At 38.0% G+C, this 8,683-nt stretch overlaps 1 long non-coding RNA gene across 2 annotated transcripts in view; it reads left to right on the top strand.

Annotated features, from left to right (window-relative positions):
• The first annotated feature begins 2,286 nt into the window (after positions 1-2,286).
• Positions 2,287-8,683, top strand: part of LOC137223598 (uncharacterized) — a 31,531-nt gene continuing 25,134 nt past the window's right edge. For both annotated transcript variants that reach the window (XR_010942945.1, XR_010942944.1), the window contains exon 1: positions 2,287-7,739. This is a non-coding gene — a long non-coding RNA (uncharacterized lncRNA). The remainder of the gene's footprint in view (positions 7,740-8,683) is intronic.

Genomic DNA, 8,683 nt, shown 5'->3' with positions numbered 1-8,683 from the left:
AGGTCTCGGTATGTTGAAAACCTCACCTATATGATGGTGTATCCCCACCTAAAAAATCTAATATGTAAAATCCCAACTCTCCTAAAACACTAAAAACATCTTTTCCATCACAAACGGCAACCCCAACAAGCAGATTTTGATGCAACTCTGTGTCACAAAAGAACCAACGTGGTAACGTTAACGCAGCTCATAAAACCCACAGGAGGAGGGAATGCTAAGTTTAAATGGCAGCATCCAGTTGGGCATTGAATTGCCACATACTAAAGTAGAAACTTTCTGTCCATTGATGGAAACTGTTTCAGACATCACTCAGTTTAGCAGCCTTTCTTTTCCTGTGAGAAGGTGAAGCTGTTTCTATCATCCTCACTTTGTCATAACAAAGATTATACCTGTTCCCAGGCTGTCACAACTGGACATGGCTAACATGTTCACCAAGTTGAAAGATAAACACATTTTAATTCTACACAGATCTGTGCAGTAGCTAAGAAAAATATGAATAACCAGAGTTACAGATACATAGTTGGTGAGGACCTTAATGAACAATTAAGATAGTCTAAAAGTATTTTTACATTAGCAAATGGCAGAATCAACATTAACACCTATGAGACAAGATGGGAATCGGCAGGTTCCATGATAGCAAGGCAAAGGGGATGATTTATGCAGTAATAGGACAAAAACATGACCCCAACCTCACCTGGATACAATTTTCATTAGTGCTTGAATGAGGAAGGTTAGGAATTAATGACAGCTCCTAAAATCTGCTGTATACATGTTTTCTTACATTAACTGTTGAATAAATAGCAAGTAGTTCATTCTATATTCCAGGTTCAGTCCTTCTTAACTAATTTTTGTGTTGGTTTCCAAAATCTTGTCATTGAATCCTTCAGCAGTGGTTGAGGGAGGTGCCTCAACTCTGTACTCACAAACTCACCCATCAGTAAGTGGCTGATCTGCCTAGTAGGCAGAACTGGGTATATGGCCTTCTGTCCAGGTGCTCCCTGAGCAAAGCATCCATGTCAGGACACAGCCATACGTTGCTCTGACATCCTTTGATCTGTGTTTCTCAGAGTATGGTGTGCTGATCATGTGCATCAGAATTCCCAGAGGGGGCTTGTTTAACGTACAGACTCTAAACCTCCCCCCTCTGCCCCACAAGATCTAATGAATCAGAATCTCTGGCAGTGTCCAGAAATCTACATTTTGAAGACACAATAAGCTGCTTTGAATGAGCAAACAAGAGACTGAGAACTACTGTTTTATATTCCGCCAACATTAAGGGGAATGAATTCTATACAGAAATTCTTTGGGAAACCAAGAGATAATTACCAGTTTTTAATATTTCCATAGGAACTCTTCTATTTGTATCCATAAATGATTTTCTTAGGAAGGCTTCACTTTGATGTTGAGAATATTCATAATATGTGTATGGAGGTAAACTATAATTACCTACCTGAGAACCTATATGACAGAACTACACTATATATCTGCAGGTGGTTTTCTAATTACTCAAGCAATGTGGAAAGCACTTATTTAAAAGCTAAATTGAAATCATACAACTGAGACAAGTCTATTTTGTCAGTTCCCACATTTCTCCATACCTCTAAACCCACTACACACTTCCATGGCACGTTATATGTAGTTTTATAAATCATTAATGTAAATCAGAGTAATTAATATACTAGTTAGTGTTGCTCCACTCAGAATCTTACAGAAAATATTCTCTATGTGATTACATTCACTAGACAGCAACAATTATACTGTGTACTTTTGTAGCTGGACCAATATAGGAACCAAAAATCTTAATTTTTAATTCACTGACTTGTATGAAATAATCTTTGTCTACAAAGTAATAATATAAAATTATATATATTTAAAAATTTTTTAAATTAATTTATTTTTATTTTTTGCTGCATTGGGTCTTCTTTGCTGGCACAGGCTTTCTCTAGTCGTGGCAAGCTGGGGCTACTGTTCCTTGCCGTGCACAGGCTTCTCATTGCAGTGGCTTCTCTTGTTGTGGAGCACAGGCTCTAGGCGCATGGGCTTCAGTAATTGTGGCACGCATGCTCAGTAGTTGTGGCATGTGGGCTCTAGAGTGCAGGCTCAGTAGTTGTGGCGCACGCGCTTAGTTGCTCCGTGGCATGTGGGATCTTCCCGGACCAGGGCTTGAACCCACGTCTCCTGCATTGGCAGGTGGATTCTTAACCACTGCACCACCAGAGAAGCCCAAATTTTATATATATATATATATTTGAAATATACAAAAGTATTGTGTTAGGAGAAACCGTACTTCAGCAAAACTAATATATCCCTGAAGGATGGTGGGATGATTGACAGTATAGACTCCGGAACTAGACAGTCTAGACTCAAAATTCCAGTTCTAACACTTCTTCACTGAGTAACCTTGGGCAGAATATTTAACTTCTCTGTGCTTTGGTTTTCTTACCTATAAAATAGCAAAAATAATTGCACTTCTCTCATTGATTTGCCCAAGGCTTATGATTACATAAGTCTTATATATAAGACCAGTAGCACTCAGTAAAGTTAGACGTTATATTATTATTATTAATCTATGTGATGACATGTCAAAACGATGCTTCAGGTCATTAATCTGTTTTTAATATATTTTCCTACTCTTTTGGTCTCTCTAGTATCTTGAGTGTTCTTTTTTTTTAATTATTGAGGTATAAATGACATAACATTATATTGATTTCAGATGTACAATGTAATGATTTGATATTTGTATATATTGCAAAATGATCACAATAAGTCCAGTTCACATCTGTCACCATCCATAGTTAACAGAATTTTTCCTTGTGATGAGAACTTACAAGAGCTGCTCTCCAAGCTACTTTCAGATATGCAAACAGTAGTATTAAGGATAGTCACCATGTGGTACATTACATCCCCATGGCTTATTCATTCTGTAACTGCAAATTTGTACCTTTTGACCCCCTTCATCCATTTTGCTCATCCCCCATCCCCACCTCTGACAACCAGCAATCTGTTCTCTGTGTCTTTTGAGGGTTCTTTTTTCCCCCTTCAGCCCACACCAATGCTGAAAAAAGATTAAAAGTAACCACTGACTTGAATGCTAAACAAAGATTCATGGGTCAATTTTTTATTATAGATCAGAAGATTGAGGCCTTGGGGCTGGGGAGAGGTAAAAGAAGGGCAGAGTGGTGACTCTGGAGGGAAAGAACTGGAGGAAGAGACTAAGATCCCCAGAGTGGGAGGGAAAGGAAAGGCCCTTGATCTGGAAATGACTCCCAGTAAGCACACCACCCAGTGTGGACACCTGCCAACTCACCTCCCATGGACAGACAAGCTGCTCTCCAGCAGACCTGAACACCCAGAAGCTTCTGCTAACAGGCTGGGGAATCTGGCCACCTTGTGTGGGCTTAGGTGCTTGAACGGAGAACATCAGCCTTGCAGACCCAGTTAGTTCTGTATTGAACCAGTTGGGAATGTCCCTAAGAATGGAGCAGTGGACAAAGAATTGCTGTTACAATTCAAATACATGAATCTACCTACGTAATGGAAAAATGATACAGTGCAAAAAGGTCAAGCTGGAGTTTTAAATTTCCGTATTGTAGAATTATAAGAATTAGGCAGATACACCAATTAATTATAGAGTAAAATTTGGAGTTAAAAAAAAAAACAGTTCCTTCTCAAATTATTCTTCTTTCTAGCACTTTTAATATTTCCCTCTTAAATGAATCATTTCCCCTTATCCTTTAACAAAAACAGTTTTTAAAAAGACTCACAAATTTCTTTCTCATGACATAAATGTCAACCTCCCACCACCAGCTACCATGTCTCATAGCTTTTATTTGTATGTGGATAAAAGTACACTGCTAGTTCCATATTTTCACTATTTATTCCCTCCTATATCTATACAGAGACATAAATTTAATATATAAATTATATAAATTAAATATATACATTATATTTATATATTATATAAGTATGGTTTGTTTGGAGAATTGCATTTTCCAAATTAACTAAGCCCTAACCTGTGCAAGTCTCTTTCATTCATTGTTTTCCTTGACTTCTCAGAAATATTTGACACCAATTCCCTTGTATACTTCCTTGAAATTATCTTCCCTTTATTTGCACTACATTGTGTATTTCCACTACTTTATTTCCACGATGATTTTCTTCCTTTCTTTGTAACTCCTCTGTGGTATCTTAGAGGTCATCCGTGGCCTCAAGTAACTTACAGTCTAGTGCAAAGACCAACATTCTGGTGGTCATTGCTGAGTGGCTGACCCAGTGTCAGTGCATAACATCTACTCCCCAGCCATTTTCCTTTATACAGTCTACTAGTACATGATTAAGTGTAAAAACCATTAAGTAGTAAAACTACTAAAAGAACATGGACAGGGTAGAAGTAATTTAAATGGGACAGATGGGGAAGCTTTATACAGGAGGTGACACTTGGGTTGGACATCTAAGGATGGAGAAATTTCAACACTAAGAAGTTAAGATATTCCACATGGATGAAACTACTTGAGTGGTGACACAGATGTAGAAAAATACTACATCTTCTTAATAGTTCTCGGATGAAGAATGAACACTAGGGTGAAGTGAAAGATTTGAACTATAGTAGATTGCAGGGGATGGGGAATGCGTAGATCATAGGTTAATGCTATGGAACCTGCCCGGTTTTATGTAGGTAAAAGGGAGTCTGACAATTAAAGGAGAGAGTGTCATGATTAAAGCTGTGTATTAGAGAACTCCAGTGTCAGCGTGGAGAACACATTAGGGAGGAGGGGAGAGTAGAGGTGGGGCGTCTTTTTTAAGTATCAGTAGCAATCATATGTCGTTCTCTCATATTATCTTTTCTCTGCTAAATATTTATTCATGACTTGCCTTCTAAGATCTTAAGCTCTTTAAGGCAGGAACCATATCTTATTTTTCTTTCAAGTATACTAACCCATACACAGATGTTATCACCCTGCCTGTACATTATCATCATAATTTTCATTGTTATATTAAGTAACATTGAGCACTTACCACATACCAGACATGATACAAAATCAGTTACATGCATTATCTCACTTAATCCTTAAATATGATTTTCCCCAGTTTACACATGTGTAAACAGGGACTTAGAGAACTTAGTCATTTGCTCCAAATCATGGAGTTGGTAACCAGTAGAGCCAGGATTCAAAGCAAGTTCTTTGTGACTGCAAAGTTATTAACAACAACGTTAAATGGGCTCTCTCCATGGTGGCCAATAAATGAATACTTTTGAATGACTGTGTAAATAAAAATGGTGTATCACAGAATGAAGACTTGTTCGTTTGAGTTGACCTATATAGCAATTAACTATATCCATTCATATTGGGAAGGTATCTTTGTTTGAGTTGTGCAAAGTGTGTCTTTCTGTATTTTAAAATAATAAAGTTAATAATGGTATGAAGTATTACTTATATAAATGAACATTATTAAAGAACCAAGTAGTAAATGTCAGAGCTATATCCATATTCCCTAATATCTCTTTTCCTGTTCCTGTGTATCCCCAGACTCTAATATGCTTTTATTCCCATCATTCCATCGACTATGGCAATTTTGGGGAGAAGGTTCTTCAGTCTACTGGAGCCTTCTTTGAGCACATGGGAAATTATGGCCTTCTGGGCTGATCCTATATCGATGACCCGTTTCCAATGGATGTGGGAGTTTGAAAGCCCAGCTCCCTGGACTCAGATAACTCTGAGGGGTAATTTCCTCTCCAGAGTTTTCCTTGGGATCAAGCTGAAGCTACCCTGTGTGGGACTTTGTTTGAGATCACACCCTCATTTGGCTTCGTTCCCTTCACTGTCTTGCTTCCTTCAGTCTTTTATTGGTTTTGCTAATGAGATTTCCTTGATACATCACTTACATATGAACTTTCATTTCAGTATCAGCTTCTAGGGAAAATAACGTAGGAAAAATGCTACATTAAAATCTAACGAACATGCTAATATTTCCCTTTAAAATAAATATTAGTTTCTTTTCAATATTTAACATGGTATGTGTGCCTTCTTACTTCATTTTAGGTGGGAGAAAAATCAACCAACATTACATGCAGTGTCATGTTAGGACACCCTCTGTTATCATATAACTTTTCACGAGATTTGATTTGACCTGTGATAATTTTTGTAGCGAGCCATGTAAAAGTTTTCTACTGAGTGTGTTCACGTACAAAAGTGCAACTTATAGATATTTGTTGTATGAAAACTAGAAATTGCCTTAAAATTTTCACTATTGAATTTCTAGGAGTTTGAAATTCTAAGTTCTCAAATTGTATTCCAAATATAGCAAATGTGCTTTTTTAAAATGGGTACATTTTGAATTTACATGGTTCAGATAATTCCATTTCTTCCAGCATGATGAACAAAACATTGATATGTTTCCTTTCTTCATTTCACAAGCTGAACATTTTATTTCCTCCAGCAGGACCACGGATAAGCATATCATTTCAAATTTGGAAACGTCTCATGTTTAAGTCATAGGTGTTTTTTATGGGTTTTGTGCCTTTTGCTAATTTACCCCACACTTTGCTTCAGGTAACATTCTGAATGATGGCAGTTTCTTCTGCATCCAGGCCGGCGATGGTGTTGAAATCTCAAAATGGCCAGGTCATAAATATGTCTTGCATTCTTTAAGTAGACTCAGTAGTCCTCATGATCTGCAAACTCACTGGCCCCTCTTCCTTCCTTCCTGTCTGAAACAGGTGACGAGTAACAAGGACTTGCTGAGTGTTGTTATTGACAAATGGATGAACTCCGTGTGCTGCTGCTGGCTTCCTACCCTTAGGTTGGAAGTGACCAATGTGACCCCATCTTCATTCTAATCCTACTTATGAGACTGACTACTGCTGACATGGAATGGAGCTCCCTAACCTAGAAATTCTCCTTTAACTTGTAGGGAAAGAGACTTGGGAATTTTTAGTTGAAGAGAAGATATATTTTTATACTTAACCCTTTGAAATACATAGTATTAGCTACTTCCTGTGTCTTGGGGATTGTATACTGAATCCTGATTAGAGTATGTTCTAAAGCCTTAAAGTGGAGTGGCTGTTCTTTGTTAAGTGTTAGCTGATCCTCCAGGTAGAAGGCCAGGGTGTGGTAATGCAGAGAAACCACTGTAAGATGGAGAATCAGATGGAAGACAGAGGATTGATACCCAAAAATGACCAAGGAGAAATCTATCTATCATCAAGTTCTAGCACCTATTGGATGCTGGGCAAGAAAGATGAAACTAAAAGGGCAGGAACTGAGTATAGGCAGGGATGGAGGGGAAGGTGCTGGAAGTAGCAGGAATGAGGCAGGAAGATTTGGACTTTTACAGTATTCTGAGCTAAGATGACAGGGGCTAACTTCTGATGCATTGGAAGTTTGATCCATGTTAAAACTGCAGGATCAGGCAAACAAATACTACATTAAAATCCACTTATACAATAATAAAGAATGATACACTCTTTATAATTGAAGGGCACTGCAGTAGGCAACGGGGTTGCAAATAATAATAGTGATCATCATCATCATTGTGAAAATAATTGTAACAAAAATAGCTCACACTCCCGTAGAGCTTACTTGTTACGTGCCAGATACTTTTCTGAGGGCTTTCCATATATTAACTGCTTACGACAACTCTGTGGTGCTTTCATTCTTTTATTTGTTTGCTTGTTTTGTTTTTCAGGTGTTACTGTTCAAATTCCCATCTTATGGATGATGAATCAGAAACACAAAAAGGTGAAACACTTGCTCAATGTCACTCAGCCAGTAAGAGGCAGAGCCAGGATTTAAATCATAGGAAGTCTGGATTTAGGGTCTGCAATAAACTGCCCTCAAATAACCTGCTATTAGATGGAGAGGCGGGAAATGTCCATAACCATGTAAATGACCATATAACCCACTTTGTCCTAAATATTGAAATAGTGCTATACACAGTGGATGCCTCAGAGGTCTGGAGCTGGGAGACAGTGTTGCAGGTGGCTACTTGTACAGGTTATAGAACATTTAGGATTCAAATATCAAACCCAAACTTACAGAAACAAAGGGGGTTCATTAGTGACATAATTTAAAAACCCAAGAGTTCACCTTCTGGCATGGCTGTCACAGAATGCAAATGATGTTATCAAGAATATTCCCTTCTTTATTCTGGAATTTCCTTCTGTGGGCTTAATTCTCAGCAAGGTCCTCTTCACGTGGGCCAGATTGCCCCTAGAAGTTTCAGAATTACATTCTGCCCATTTACCACCACCAGTTAGGAGGTTGTTTGTCCTCCTCTGTGTTTCCAGAAACAGTTCAGGATTGATGCTCATGGATTCTAATTTTCATGGCTTTAGTGACATATTTGCTTCCTGAGCCAATTACTGTGTGCTGGTCTCGGTTATTTATGCATCCCTCTCACCAAAAGGGTGCTCTTCCGGAACTGTATGGATTAAAAGTCTAGAAGAAGTCATTTCCCAAAGGAAAATCTAAGTGCAATTGCTAAAAGAAAGGGAGATGATGAACTCTGGAAGAAAATAAAGTAAAACAAAAGATCCCTTGTCCCTATATTACCATGTGATATATTGACTAACTAACAAGTCAAGTGCACAGACAATTTTAGAGAAGGTAAAGCTGAACATTTTTATTTTGGTCAGATTATGGAGAGAACTTGAATGCCTGGCTAAGAGATATGTAGATTTTAT

Source organism: Pseudorca crassidens, chromosome 4, assembly GCF_039906515.1.
Source record: "Pseudorca crassidens isolate mPseCra1 chromosome 4, mPseCra1.hap1, whole genome shotgun sequence".
Classification (NCBI taxonomy): Eukaryota; Metazoa; Chordata; class Mammalia; order Artiodactyla; family Delphinidae; genus Pseudorca; species Pseudorca crassidens.
The sequence above is the reverse complement of the archived record's forward strand: the minus strand, read 5'-3'. Positions and strand labels throughout refer to the sequence as shown.